The following is a 16,515-nucleotide window of genomic DNA, read 5'->3' on the forward strand; positions in this document are numbered from 1 at the left end:
ATGAAAAAAAAGCAGCCCAGTAAAGAATAATATACATAAACCAGGATAATGGTTATCTTTTAGAAGGGGTAAGAAGATGAAATAGAAAAGCAAAAGGTAGGTCATAATTGTTAATATTTCATATCTATGAACTACTGCATCATAAATGAATAAATAAATCAATGCAGACCAGGGATAATCCAATGATGACACTGGCCCATGAACCAAAAATTTGATTAATAAAATTCTGTGCTTATGAAGTTCATAATGAAGGAAGGAGGGAAGGGAAAAGAAGGGAGAAAAGAGGGAGAGAAGAAGGTAAGAGAGAGGAGAGAGAGTAAGGAAATGGGAGCAAAAAAAAAAAAAGAGAGAAAAGAGGAATGTAAGGAAGGATCTTCAGTTCTACTTTAGAAACAGTTGTACTGCACAGTGATCTGCCTTGCATAAAGTAGTCTATCACTCTGATACTAATCCCGTACTTCCAGAACTAGATACTCATTACCTCTAGTCTTTCCTATGGGAAGGCTTCCTTGATGCCTCCTCTTTTTTTTCTCTCCTCCTACAAAATCTGGAATAGATGGCCCTACTGTGTGTACTCTGAGTATACTCTGTGCTTACACTTACAGAATGTTTCATCCTACGTTTCTAATGTTACGTGTAATTGTCTACACACCTCTCCTTCTCCCTCTAGAAGTATAGTGCCACCAGGATACAGAACATTATCCGATACAGATTAAAATGTTAGGTAAATATTAGTTGAAATGATATTTCCATTTTTATTGCATAAAGAAAACTCCCCCAGTTAATCATAATGCCTTTTAGAAAAGCAAAACTGGTCATCTATCAATCATGAAAAGCAAGGGTACCAGACCTCCAGCCTTGAGAGGGTCACACCATCAGGCTGAGACAGAGTGCAAAGCTGAAACTCCAATCTGCAGTAAATCCATCTCTAACTGAAGGTGTGCAATTTCCACAAAATACTGAAAATCTGCAGTTGATGACAATCCCCACTTCCCAGTTACTGAAGAGCCAGATGTTAAACATTTGTGAACACAGTGTTTACAAAGTAGGCTGAGAAGCAGGATGTGGATTTTTCTTCATATTTATTGAAACACACTGAACCAGATATTTAATTGGCCTCTATTCTCCTGCTTGTGTTCACCACTCTGACATTCGTACAGTGCACCTGGGGAGGGACTGAGAAAAGAGTCCACAGAAACAAAAAAGCACAATTTATTTTTCTTCTTCAAGTACACTTCCTCTTTGAGTTCATATTTTCAAAAATCAAATTATATTATTGACTTATCTACTGATATTTTTAATGAACAGAATTAATGTTTATTTCAATGAAATGACTAGTAAATTCTTCTGATATGACCATTGTCTTTCAGTGCACTTTGCAATTTATTGTAGCATTTCATTAAATGAATGATTTGTAGTGTTTCTCCTTTTCCCTTTCCCCCCTCCATTTATCCCTTTTCCAAAACAGATCTTGAAAAATAAAGCCAAAACCCAACAGCAAACATGAACTTTATACCTCAAGTAAAGAACTGTTCAATCAAACAGCTACATTGAATACGATATATCCTTGGGTGCTAAAAATATAAATAAAAGTTTTACTGAATGATTCTCAAACTGATTTAAATGCAAAGAAAAATCAGAATTCCTAATGTAAACAACCATAACATAAAATAGCTGGAGGTTTTCACACACACACACACACACACACACACACACACAAAATTTGATTGTAAATCTGAAGACAATCTCTAGAGATAACATATTGATAGGATTTAAAACACACACACACACACACACACACACACACACACACACACAGAAAAAGTAGCATGTAAGAGATTATTTACAAAGCCACCTGAACTATGAAATCTATAATGAATATTCCTACATTCAAAGCATCCTTTAATCTGAATATCATAAATGCAAACAATACCAAGCAAACATGAAGATCCTTCAAGTAGCTATCATGAATGTCAAAAAAAGTTCACATATACACAAATAGAAAATAGCAGCCTAAAACTACATCCTTTTAAAATGTTTTTTATCATTATATTCATAAATTCCAAAATATGACCAACTTTATCCCATAAATGTATGATTGTTCACTTTTTCTTTATGAGAATAAAAGTACACAATAAAAATTATCCTTAGAGGGGCACCTGGGTGGCTCAGTCGGTTGAGTGTCCGACTTCGGCTCAGGTCAGGAAATCATAGTTGGTGAGTTTGAGCCCCGCATTGGGGACTGTGCTGACAGCTCAGAGCCTGGAGCCTGTTTCAGATTCTGTGTCTCCCTCTCTCTGCCCCTTCTCCGCTCATGCTCTGTCTCTCTCTGTCTCTCAAAAATAAATAAACATTAAAAAGAAATTATCCTTAGAAAAATCCAAGTATGTGAAAAATCATTTAGAATTCTTACATTAGTCCTTCTTTACTCTCCTAGATTTCTGCCTATCAACTAATTAATTAGCAACCCATTGTTTATCAGACGCTGGGAAAAAGACCAAAACAGATGGATATTTCCTTTGTTAAGAAGCAAAATTTTTAAAATAATACTTCATTCTCTTGCAGCAAATGTCACACCAGATGAGCTGCTTTCTCAGGAGGCCCAAAGTCTATTTCTTAAGAAAATGACAGTTATGCAAACACTGGATCTCAGTCCTTCTATGAAGCTCTTAGAATAATTTCACTAAAGCCAATGAAAAGAACCAGAGGATTTTCTGAAAAATGGTATTTTGATGAGTTGACGAATGATGAAATGATGTCTGAACATGATTTTCTACCAGTCGGAGATATACTTTAATTAACATAAGCTTTTGTAGACTTTCACCCACTCTTCCCTTCTCCCTATCAACAGAATGATCCTGAGGCTATCAGATCTGGAGGACATACTACACATGATTACACTGATTTGGGCTCTCTGGACAATCAATTGTGAGACAATACACTTAATTATTTAAAATCAAAGATGAGAAAAATAAAATAATCTTTCCAATCCTAACTCAAAATTTTGTACATTTATTGTGACTCAATTCTTTATTTTCCCTTTTGTGAACAACAGCCACTTTGTAATCCTCCCCAAACATAAGATGTAACAAATACAATAAGAATTCCCATAACAACAGGGGTGCCTGGGTGGTTCAGTTGGTTGAGCATCCGACTTCAGCTCAGGTCATGATCTCACAGTCCGTGGGTTGGAGCCCCGCATCAGGCTCTGTGCTGACAGCTCAGAGCCTGGAGCCTGCTTCGGATTCTGTGTCTCCCTCTCTCTCTGCCCCTCCCCTGCTCATGCTCTGTTTCTCTCTGTCTCAAAAATAAAAATAAATACATTAAAAAAAATTGAAAAAAAAAAAAGAATTCCCATAACAACAAAAGACCAAAATGCAAACTCCTGAGATAAGAAAATAAAATCTCCCTGTCACAATAAAAAAAGAAAAGAAAACAGAAAGAAAAAGAAAAAGAAAAAAGAAAGAAAGAAATTAAAGGCACAAAAGAAAACGAAAACATGATGCCATCCTTCTGTAACGCAAAAGTCCTTTGCATCTAAAGATGTTATCATAGCCACCTAATTGGTATCTTCAATAAGAACCTAAGAAATAGTTGTTGTTTGCTGGAGGAACACTGTCAAAGTTTTACCATTTCCAAATCATGGTTTCTTTCCAGGTAATCCATTGTCCTTACCTTTGTTTCTCCATAGTCTCCACTATGGAAATGAGTATTTCAACTACTTCAAGTATTATGTTATCATGGGCAAGGAAAGAAACTCAAATAAAACATCTCTAAAGAGTGATAATGTTGCTTTAAAAAACCTGATAAGAATTTACTGATATTTTTATTAATAGATACAAATTTTCTCCCTCTTCTTTTTCTTTTGAGAGAGAGAGAGAAAGAAAGATTATTAAGCAGGCTCCACATTTAGCATGGAGCCAACTCCTGGCCTGATCTCACAAACCTTGAGATCATGACCTGGGCCAAAATCAAGAGTCAGATGCTTAACCTACCAAACTACCCAGATGCCCCTCTCCTCTTTCTTTTAATGCTCATATTACACTTAATTTTCCAGTTTTAATTTTTTTTTCTTCAAGAAGAATTAAAATAAAATCCTTAAGGGATATTAAAGAGACTTGTTAAAGACTTAATCTTAGTTTTAAAAATAACTAGTATAACCTTTTGGGATGAGCACTGGGTGTTGTATGGAAACCAATTTGACAATAAATTTCGTATTAAAAAAATAAAAATAAAAATAACTTAGTATAATGTAATGTAGTATCAGAAACCATAAGATAAATGTTGCAAGGAAACAGACATCATCCCCATGCTCTTAGTATTCAAGCAAAATCCATAAATGATTACACCATAATATCACTATTATTTTACAAGGAAAACTGAAGATTATCTCATAATACAGGCAGTATTATCAATGAATATGCATTATACAGGGTAGACCAAAGAACAAATCTTCCTTTATAGTTTGCAGTACTTAGAAGCAACAAGTTATATTAGAAAAGATACCAGACTGGTTGTCAGAAAGTCTGAGTCCTCTATCTATTTCTGCCTCTATTCTTAATCCCTTCTCTCAATACACAAATGAGTGAGATGAGTTCAGTGATTTTCTAACCACTTTTCAACTTCAGGTCCCTTAAAGAACATATGCTTCTGGAAGGGAATCTTACAGGGAGATATGAAGGGAATCTTACAGGGAGCTGTCTTGATTTACCTAGGACGGTTCTGGTTATACTTGCTAGCATTCTGCTCAATTTAGTATTCATCTCAGAATCTTATTTTTTAATTAAGTGTTACTAATAAAATATGCTAGGGATGCTGTGGTTGATACAGAGAAGCAACCCCCTCCCCCACATTCTGCTTCAGTGAAGTATCTGTCATCTGGTATTTGCTCCGGGGCTTCCCACCAGTTAGGCTAAGGTTTCGTAGAGTCTGCATGGTGGTTCAAGTTCTTCCTCAACCCAATCCCACATCCTTCCTTTTCCCTTCAGGGGCGCTGATCCCTAATAAACATTTTACATTCATAAATTACTTCTCAGACTCAGTTTCTGGTGAGCCCAACCTGCAGCAGATGGCCTTGTTAGACCTCCACTTTGTGTGTAGAGCTTCTGCTATGTTTTCGGCTACCACTGGGTAAGATGCACATGCATGTAGTTAGGTCAGAATAAATCAATTTCTTTCCAGCCCTTTCTAGAAGTAACCTAATTAACACCTTCATTACAAGTACAGATGCCCATTGTGAAAATGAAGTGCTCTCAGACACACATTCCTTGGGACAAATAACACCATTCAGTTGAGCTGATAGTGGAAGAAGTAAGTAAGTACCCTGCAGGCCATGTGGTATACTAGCCTGTTGCACCAGACCCTGTGCTGTAGTCCGTGAGATACACACAGACGTCAAGGTTTCAGGTGATGGTGTCGGTGGGAAATGCAGAAAGCTATAATTTAGGCTGATATGAAAATTATACAGGAACTAGAGTTAAATACTCCACCCTAAATTGTACAGAGCAGCCTGAAAGCTCTTATTTTGTCCTTTATTATGAAGTATAGGAAATCATTTCAACAGTACTAAGCTAAAAAACATAATGATTAATAAAAAAGTAAACACTAAATTTACTGTACTTTTTCAGAAGAGTTGAACGTGTAACTTGAGCAAAATGTTTGTCAATATCTGCCACCCACCCAGGAGGCCATAACGATTTCATTGAACACATGAAAACAATCAAATCTGTTGACAGTGAATCAGCACCTACTTTACAAGTTACTCATTATTTTATGAAAACTACGCACAAGGATGATAATTTAACACATAAATATGTAGAAGGTCTAGTAGGTGATCAATGTTATGGGGAAAAAAATAGCTTTACAGTAATTGGGATCTATTCAGGTGGCCTGGTCTCTGTGCATAATGGTGAATATAGATTGACAATTCATCAAAAGATACTAGTAAAGCAATTCTAATTTCATATTATTGCTCAAAAACAAATCATTGATACATGGGAAGGTGGGGAGGAGTGAGGAAAGAATATTTTCTAAATGTCCACAAACCTCTTACACCTTCCTTTACACTCCTTCCATGGCTTGTGTAACTTAACATTCTCTATTACAAGGCAGCTTTTATATCCCAGGGGTCTCTAGCTCATATGCTCATAGGGAAAAATAGGTATTTATTTCAATTCACTTTTTCTTTCCTATTTTTCCTCTCTTGTATTCAATTTTCTGTTCTTTCTCTTTTTTTAATGAAAACAAGTCATTTCAATGAAAATTCCTGTTTCTCACTTCTCTATTTTCTACCCACCCCCTTTGACTGTATCATAAAAATGCAATAATAGTTCCAAAGGACATTCTTCTCTTTAGAAAGGGAATTGCAGGTAAGAAAATAAGCTGGCAAAGACCATGTTATGGTTAACGAGGTCTTTTAACACATATCTTTAACAATGTTTATACAAACACAAAAGAATGGGGTCTAACTATTGGACTTCAAGAAGAAAACAATGGCATGGATGATGAAGTAAACTTAAGAGAGACAAACAATAAAACATGGGAAATGTTCCTTTCCACCTAAAAGCACAAAACATCATGAGTAAGAAAAATATAATATAAAAGAGGGAGGGAAGGAGATTATATAGACAAGGGTGTCTAACAGTGGCTCAGTATGTTTATTGCAATCATGCATTCTGAAATTGGGGTGGAGTCAGGGACCACTGGGCCTATGGCGATACACACTGGAGTCAAAATTCCATTAAGTTCCCAACAGCCCTGTTAGTGGTCTGCTACAGTAATGTTTTGGTTCCTCAGGATATAGTGTCACCATAGAGTCAATGTTTAGTTCCTCAAAGGTTGAATGTTCCCCTTTCACCCAGGCACTCACCCTGCCAAATCATAAGATCATTGTACAGTTTAATTTTGACAAATAAAAGGGTCTTTTCTCAAAGGGACCTGACTATCCCTTTATTAAAGGGGTTCAAAATCTATGAACTGGCTCAAGTCTGGAAAGTGGAAGGACTGTACTTTGTAGAGAGATGATTCAGGTTATGCCTTTTTTTGCCATAGGTTGCCCATCTATTTGAGTTCTAAGGATGTCATTGTCAGTTAGTCAACACCAAATATCTTACAAATCAATCGAATCAGAACATTGTTTCAGCCATCTTGAGTTTATAAGTTAAGTGTGGTCTTTTAGCCCCCGCCTCTCAGGACCACATCATCTCCCCACTTCAATAATGGCCTCTCTCACTTATCACTCTTAGCCTAACAAAGAGTCATCATGGGAGTTTTTCAGGGTTCTAGAGTGCCTATCACCAATGAATTTCCCAAAGCCACAGTGAAAAATATCCTTTACGGGACTTAAGGAGTTGATAAGCCATCATACATAATAAATCTTCTCCAGCAGTGCAATTTCCCCAAGGTGCTGGATAACTTCATCTACAATATATGTAAGAAGTCTGTAAAAAATATATTCAAGAATGAATATATTTAAGGATATGAGATGAAAGAAAAAAAGGCATTAACTTTTATTTTACCTATACCCTGTTTGTATTCTCCATAGTACATACCTAAGAGTAGTATTTTTTTTTTTAATTTTTTTTTTCAACGTTCTTTATTTATTTTTGGGACAGAGAGAGATAGAGCATGAACGGGGGAGGGGCAGAGAGAGAGGGAGACACAGAATCGGAAACAGGCTCCAGGCTCCGAGCCATCAGCCCAGAGCCTGACGCGGGGCTCGAACTCACAGACCGCGAGATCGTGACCTGGCTGAAGTCGGACGCTTAACCGACTGCGCCACCCAGGCGCCCCAAGAGTAGTATTTTTTAAAAGATAGATGTGTATACCATGATTATACATACACATGAACATGTCTTCAAGAGTACTTGTCATTCACATTTCCTACATTTTAGTTGTTTTAACACTGTCCACTCCTCTACCTTCTAAGGAAGTCATAAAACCAATGAAGAAACACAATGTGCATGCACACACACACACACACACACACCGGCTGCTTAAAAGAGAAGGTACAAATTTATTTTTCCATAACATTTAGGAAGTACTGTTTAAATATATAAACAAAATATGAATATTTAAAAATTACTTTTTCAGGAAATATTTATTGATCAGGCACCAAGTTAGGTCCTCAATAAGCTTAAGGTCTAGTAATGAGCACATATGTCACCAAAAGATATGTATCCTGCAAATAAATAAGTACTAAATGTATACTCCAAGGGTCCATAAAAACAGATCAACCAACATTGCCTGGATCTGCTGGTAATATGAAGCAAAAGAATCAGGAAGGTTTTATTTAAAAAGTGAAACAAAGACCAAAGAAGAAGTTCTTCTGACCCATGGTGCTAGATGAAGTAAATAATTCTGCTGATATTTTTGTGGTCTACTCTATATCCATAATTTGTAATGGAAGAAAACTTAAAATTGGGAGTGAAACTAATATTTTGAGCAGGAGGAACTTTTATCAATTAAATCATATGTTATTCATTTATTCACCCACTCGACAAACTTTTATTAAGTACCTATTATTGGTCACACATGATGAATACAAAAGATTCTTATTCTCAAGGGCAGCTCTGTTTATCACAGGGAAATGCCAGGACAACAAAAGAATTGCAATTCCATTAGAGCTACTTGAAAAAGGATTTAAAATGTAATTACAAAATTACTTAAAAAGGGAAAGAAGAGCTGTTCTCCTAGGGATTTAAAGAAATTAATGGTTTGTAAAAATTTGATGTTTTATTTTTCTCAAAAAAAAAGAAATATGCACAGTAATCTTAGAAAAACAAATTACTTCAAAAATAGGAACAAAAGGGCACATTTAGAGTGGTACATTCAAACCAACTAGAAACATATAGAGTCTAAGTTTTCCTTTTCTGAAAAGTTTAAATCAAGTGAATGTTCTTTATTACCATAGTAACGGTATTGAATAAAAATAGTTGCTATTTAAAATACTGCTTTCAAAGCAACATCAAAGGCATTCAAATTAATACTATTTTAGGTAAATCAGGAAATCTAGTTGCAGAGCAAAAGTATTTTGATATTAGAGATACAGAAAAATCTGTTGGTAGAATTAAAATGGAAATGGACTGCAATTCTAGAAGAAAAAAGCAATCAGCTAAACCCTCTGATTATTTTAACTACCTTCTCCACAAATATGAAGGCCAATGTCAAAGGAATATAAAAAAACAAAATCTTGGGGTGCCTTGATGGCTCAGTCAGTTAAGCGTCTGACTCTTGCTTTTGGCTCAGGTCATGATCTCACAGTTCGTGAGTTCGAGGCCCACATTGGGCTCTGTGCTGGCAGAGAGGAACCTGCTTGAAGTTCTCTTTCTCTTTCTCTTTCTCCCCCTCCCCACCTTCTTTTAAACATTAAAAAAAAAAATCATGCTTGTCTTGTACAAGGAACAAAAATTAAAACAAAAAAACAAGCTCACATTAGTAAGTCAGAAGATGAAGACATATAGCACAATGCATATACAACTAGAGCAAATAAGTGAACAAGAACCTTAATAAATGGCAGAAAGAAGAGAAGCATAAAAATCCTGTACTTGACATACATCCTTCCACAAGAGTCCCTTGGGCTTTTCTCAACTATACCAACATTAATCTTTTTTTATTATTCTTACTTTATGTGGAATTAAATTATCCACATTCTAGAGCTTATTTCTCTGAAAAGAATTATACAGCTTTATACAAGCAATGAGCTGAGAAATGAGACAGCTCCCTCAATGCAGCTTGTTGTAGACGAGGAAGCTAAAAACCAGACAGGCAGACTGACCAACCCAAGGTCACATGGCTAGTGAGAGGCAAAGAGATTAAAGAACAAAGCAAACTCCTCAAAATTCAGTCCAGTGTTCCTTCCGCTGCCTTACTGTTCCTTTCCCTCATTCTTGGGAGAGAAAATGCTGGTGTATTCCCTTTTCTCTCCTCCTCCCTTTCTTGCTTTCTTCTTAAGAGTTACAAAATGAAGGAAAAAGGCAGCAGTGTCATATACAGTCTGTATATACGTAGACAAGTGGTACTTTTAACATCATAAGGTCTGAAGGTAGTCAGTGCACTATTATATGAAGGTAATTTATTTAGTGGATTCTTTTATTTCCAGAGGAAACATAGTGATAAAAGTATGTTTCTTTAAAACTCATTATTCTGGGTCCTACTTGTTAAACATACTTGTTAAAAAAAAAATTCAAAAGCAGCTTTTGAAAGAACTGCAAACAGACTTCTTGGCCTCTTAATACATCAGTGAATCAATGCCTATAACTAGCCTTCTTAAAAAACATAAATTCCCTTCCGTTGCCACAGAGGCTAAACTACAATAAAAATTGACAAGGGAAAAATAAAAGAACAGAGGTTCAGGGGAAAACAAATAAGAGAGGCATTTTTGGATAAACACATTATTGCTACTAAGCTTTCCACAATCCACTTCTTAAGGAAAATGTTATATTTTCATTTGTCACAGCAAATGCACTTTTGTAACAATGTTGGCATTCAACAAAAGAAACACCTCAAAGTGATCAAGACTCAGCTTGATACTAATTCAGTTCCTGCTTTCTGCACAAACTCTGAATACCCACTGGGTACATATTCTATAAGGAACAGGCAATTTTATCCAAGATCCAAAGAAACTGGAGGTTTTCTTTTATGTTTTTATGAAGTTCTAACCTAAAACCCTGGGCTAACAAAATTAATGGCATGCAATATATGGTCTTTTCAAGCTTATAAAAACCAACTACACAGTGAGGGTCTTCTCTTTTCTTAAATACAGGAGCTCCTGGCCAAAGAACAAGCCTATAAAATGGATTAGGGAAGAGCAACAAGCAAATACACGAATCTGCTTCCTTTGTTAGGTTGTTTCATTGGACAAACTTCTGGTTTTCTTTTTACATATGCATTCCCAATGTCAGTATTTTGCATCCTTAACAGCAATAAATATTATCAATAAAAAAACTGTTAACTGATAGAATAACTATAATACTGTATTTTACCTAATGAACATTTATTTGAATACTATTACTATCTTCTATGTTCACATAATTTATCCCTTTTTGAGATTCTTATTAAATTGAAGGGGCTCTTTTATTTTTTTTAACGTTTATTTATTTTTGAGAAAGAGAGAGAACGCAAGCAGAGGAGGGCAGAGAGAAAGGGAGACACAGAATCGGGAGCAGGCTCCAGGCTCAGAGCTGTCAGCACAGAGCTCAATGTGGGGCTCAAGCGCACAAACCATGAGATCATGACCTGGGCTAAAGTCGGAAGCCTAACTGACTGAGCCACCCAGGTACTCCAGGGCTCTTCTTATTTTTAATGTTTATTTGTTTTTGAAAGAGAGAGAGAGACAGAGTGTGAGCAGGTCCAGGCTCTCAGCTGTCAGCACAGAGCCTGATGTGGGGCTCAAATTCACGAGCTGTGAGATCATGACCTGAGCCGAAGTTGGACGCTCAACCTACTGAGCCACCCAGGTGCCCCAGGGAATCTTTATATATTGATCAATACATACGTATGATATATGTTTATACCATATATATGTATTGATGCTCTTTATATATTTATAGATAGATAAAATTTCTGTTCAATTCTATTTTCTGTTTTGATGGAATTTTTATATTTTTACATAGTGTAACCTACTTAGTTTGCTCTGTGTATTCTTCTAGATAGAAAGTCCTTTCATATCCAAAGGTTGCTGATTATTAATTTCTATTTTCTTCTGATTCCTTTACAGATTAACTTTTTTACGTTACAATATTTAATATATTTGGAATTAATTTTGGGTCATCTAAAGTAAAGATTTAATTTTTTTTAAATAGTTAAGTGATAATTTTTTTAGCTATTTACAAACTGATACTTTATATTGATTTATGGACCTTCCTTTATCTATGATACATACTTTCACATAGTTAAGGGCCTGTTTCTAGGATATCTTTTCTCTTTTGTTAAAAGATTTCTTGTCATTTTTGTTCTAGTAACATAGAGATTAAACTAGGTCAACATTATAGGAGGAAGTGTGGTAAATTAGCACAAGCTTTAGCATACAATGAGCCTGAGTTCAAATCTCAACTGATCCACTTAATAGCTTCATGTTTCTAAGTACATCTTTTTAGCCTTATAAATTCTTAGCTTGTTTGTAAAGTTTATTTCACTTTATAGCATGTTTTAATAGGGCCAGTGTTACTTTGTTACTCGAAATGTTCTAGATTTTTAAATTTATTTTTAATTATTTTCTTCTGATTTTTCAAATAAGCATTAATACTGTTTTTGACTTTGAATTTTGATTTATTTAATCATTTTTACTTTAGAAAGAGAGAGAGTGTGTGCGGGGGAGGGAGGGAGAAGGAGGGAGAAGGAGGGAGAGAGGGAGAGAGGGAGAGAGGGAGAGAGAGAGAGAGAGAGAGAGAATGAATGAATCTGACATGGAGCCAGACTTGGGAGCTCAATCATGGGAAGGTGACCTGTGCCAAAATCAAGAGTGGAATGCACAATGGACTGAGCCACCCAGGTGCCCCTGAATTTTTATTTTAACTGAAATTATATTAAGCCTGTAATTTACCTTGGGGAGAATTAACAGTTTTAAATACTCAGACTTTATAGCTAGAAACAGCATGTCCCTCTGAACTATTCTATCCTTAAAAAAAAAAATCCTTCATTTTCTTGATATTGCTTGTTTCTCAATTCTCATTGAAGTTATATCAGTGTTTTTTTCCTCTGTGCATTCTTTTTAGTATGGTAAAAATAATAAATACAAAATTAATGTCTTTGATAGGCTTAGGGAATTTTTTTTGTTAGAGGACTGCTTACAAAGGCTAACTTCTCCAGCTAAATACATAAGCAAACAAATATAATATGTAATCAATACAACTAAAAACCTCTTTTGGAGGGGTGTGTGGGTGGCTCAGTAGGTTATGTGTCCAACTCTTGATTTTGGCTCAGGTCATGATCTCACAGTTTATAAGTTTGAGCCCCATGTTGGGCTCTGTGCTGACAGAGTGGAGCCTCCTTGGGATTCTCTCTCTCCCCCTCTCTCTCTGCTTCTCCCCTGTTCATTTTCTCTCTCTCTCTCTCTCTCTCTCTCTCTCTGTCTCTCTCTCTCTCTCAAAATAAATAAATAAACATTAAAAAAAATTTAACCTCTTTTTGAAAGTTAATGTGGAAAATGTTGCCTTTTGTTCCCACTCTGTAGAAAAAGCAAGAATAAGAAGACTTATTCATGTAAATAAAGAAAAAGAGAAGAAAAGAGAAAAGCAAAGCAAAGCAAAGCAAAGAAAAGAAAAGAAAAAAGAAAAAATCCCCATGCTATTGGTTTGGATCTTCGCTCTGATTTTCTTTTCTCCTATGCTCACTGCCAGCCTTGAAAGTCTGCATGGTTGAGTACACTATCTCAACCAGATCAGACACAATATTCAAACTGCCATTGAACAGTCCACCATTCCAGCATCAACAAAAGATTTTTCACTATTACTGTGAAAGTAGAAAGTCAGAGAACTATGTCATAAATGAGAAGGAGTTGGGAGACAAAAGGATGACAAATCACGTGACTATTCCTTAAAGGACAGTCTCACTCTTAAAACACATTTTATTTGTTCTAATTAGAGGCATAGCTTTCTACGAGGTATTGTCACTAAAAATGCTGGAATATGCAAAGTTTTTAACATAGATCTTCTCTTCTTTCCCTTCTTCCCTAATTATGTTGATAGCTGCACCCCAAGACATTTTACTAGTTTCTCAGTACAATGCCAACAAAAAATAAGATCACCTCCTATTTTTAAGCTCTTCATCATACTACATACAGCAGACAGTTTTAACTCTACTGTCTATTTAGTTTGGCACATTTGGGGGGGTTCTCTAGCATTTCATGTCCATTATTTGTCGCCTCCAAATTTTCTAAAAATCTTACTTCACACAAGGATGTAATTTTACCATTCTATTTACATTTGTTAATGACATCTCACCCTCCTTCTTTGTTAGACTTGAAAAATCATAAGAGCAGTAGCATTTTCACTAGACACTATTCCCCATATTCCCTAACTCAGTTTCCTTTGAATGCACAGAAGATAAGCACCTTCCTTTGGTATTAACATACTTAAAGTCTTTGGTGTGTTCATTTGGAAGACATTTAAGAACCTTATCTGGATTGTTACAATCCATCAAGTTACAATTTTGCCTTAAAAATTATAGTATGTGTAGAGAACAGGAACTACATCCATCTAGAATCCTTTACAAAGTGCTTTGCAAGTGCATCAAACAAACGAATACTTAAAAATGTTCCTCATGATAATGATAATGGCACAAAACTCTTGACTTTTTGGCTTCTTGTAAATTAGCTAATCCAGTAACACTAGACTAACTTGGCAAAATGACATACATGTTCTTGGCTGCCCAGTACATTACTGTCATATTTTTAACATTCTTAAGAAATTATATCAAGTAAACTCCTCACTATTCTTATTTTCTTTCATATTATAGTATAAAACCAAGCAGAAAATAGTAGATGACAGAAAGTCCAAACTTCTCTTAGAGACAAAAGAGTTCATACTAAAAACATAATAATTCATGCAAACAAACCACTTTGCTATAACAACTCTATTTCCAGGTCCAGAAATTGTAGAATTTGCTTATATTCAGGAATTAAAAGTCACAATTTTTATTGGCTAGAAAACAAAAATTTTGCATTTTACTCTGTCTTTGAGGTTGTAAAATGACTGCAGTAGAATAAAACTTAATGAGTAGTGAACTCCAGTCATTTACTGAGCGGTCTCAACATATTCTGTGGCATTATAAGTGAGCTGTCATCTACTAAAGAATGACAGCACAGATTTCATGTTCATAAACTGAGAAACCAAAGGGAAAATAATTTATACTCTCTTCTGAGAGCAGATGGGCATTTAAATTATAATATAAATTACTCATTTCCCTGATAGAAAATTTTCCTTGATTTCTAAGGCGATGGAATGTGAAATTTAACCCCAGTTTATATTTATTGAATTATTTATTATATTATGATAGCAAATGCATTATATCAAATGCCATCAAATTAACTAATTGTCCTCAATGATTTCCACATAGACTCACATCAGACCAGAATTAGTGTTCCCTTATACATGTAATATATACATTAAGACATAATATGTTAATCCTCATCCTGACCCAGAATCACCTAGATAAATACACAAGGAATTGCATATGTATTTGCTACTTATCTCCTCCTACGAATCACAGGCCAGACCACACTATAAATTCAGTCACTCTCAGAGATCTGGGAGAATTTAGAAATAGGAAGAATTTAGAAATAAGCCTATTTGCTATATGCTTCTTTTTGCACACTAATTTTCTCAATTTACTGGTCTCTAATATACTCAGTAATTCACAGCAATCTATACCATCCCCAAACTTCTCCCCTGCATTTTCCCAATAAGTTTTATAAAGTTGGCAGTAATCCCATAGTTGTTGTTCTCCCATAGTTATTGTTTGGCCCTATTAAATTGGACACCATAGATCATTCCCTCAATAGAATTTTTTATCTCCTCAGCTTCCTAGACAATATTACAAATCTTCAATTTGGTGTCTTTGCTTCTAACCTGATCTTTCTTCTTTTCAATCTGTATAATACCAGCAAGGTGATCCATATAAAGTGCAAATTTTACTTTAGTTCCTATTTAAAGCCCTTCAAATTTTCACCAACATCTTTAGGGAAAAAAAGACCAAACTTCTCAGCAGTTCCTACAAGCTCCTCCATGACATGGCTTTTGCATACCATCCCAGCTTGGCCTCACAAACCCATGACATTTTCCTCACATTTCATGATAGTTCACACCTCTGAGCCATTATTCAAGCTATCTCCTTCCCTGGAATAATCTCCTACCCTGGACAAATCCTGTTTACCCTGACACTGCTTGGCCCAGAAAGCCTCCTAAATTCCCCTCCCAGAAGCATCTGTACCCTCCATTTTGGGGGAGTACAGCATTACACTTTGTTTATGTATTTGACTCCTGTCCCTAATAGGTTGGGGGTGTTAGTAAAGCAGGGGATATGCCTGCCTGCCTCCTTGCTTGCTTTTCTCCTTCCTCCCTCTCTTCATTCCTTTTCTTAACAAATAATTACATGTACCATGAACAAGCATTTTAAGAGGCCTTTGAATATAATGGTAAACATAAAAAAAATACAGCCCCCTACCCTAAAAAGGTTTAGTCTATTGGAGGAAACTCACTACACCAATGATAACACTTTGAATATATAGTTATCAACAGAGATAACTGCTCTTAAAGAAAGAAATATAGCATGGGGCGCCTGGGTGGCTCAGTCAGTTAAGCATCTGACTTCCACTCAGGTCATGATCTCGCGGTACCTTAGTTCAAGCCCCACGTCGGGCTCTGGGCTGACAGCTCAGAGCCTGGAGCCTGCTTTGGATTCTGTCTCTGCCCCTCCCCCACTCATGCTGTGTCTCACTGTCTCTCAAAAATAAATAAATGTTAAAAAAAAATTTAAGAAGGAAAGAAATATAGCAGCCTATAACAAACACCTAAAATT

The 16,515-nt window shown here is 35.7% G+C and overlaps 1 protein-coding gene across 4 annotated transcripts in view; it reads right to left on the reverse strand.

The window, feature by feature from the left end:
* Nucleotides 1-16,515, reverse strand: part of NOX4 (NADPH oxidase 4) — a 167,987-nt gene that overhangs the window by 53,944 nt on the left and 97,528 nt on the right. The gene's annotated exons all lie outside the window — the stretch shown is intronic.

Source organism: Panthera onca, chromosome D1 (genome assembly GCF_046562875.1).
Source record: "Panthera onca isolate mPanOnc1 chromosome D1, mPanOnc1 haplotype 2, whole genome shotgun sequence".
Classification (NCBI taxonomy): Eukaryota; Metazoa; Chordata; class Mammalia; order Carnivora; family Felidae; genus Panthera; species Panthera onca.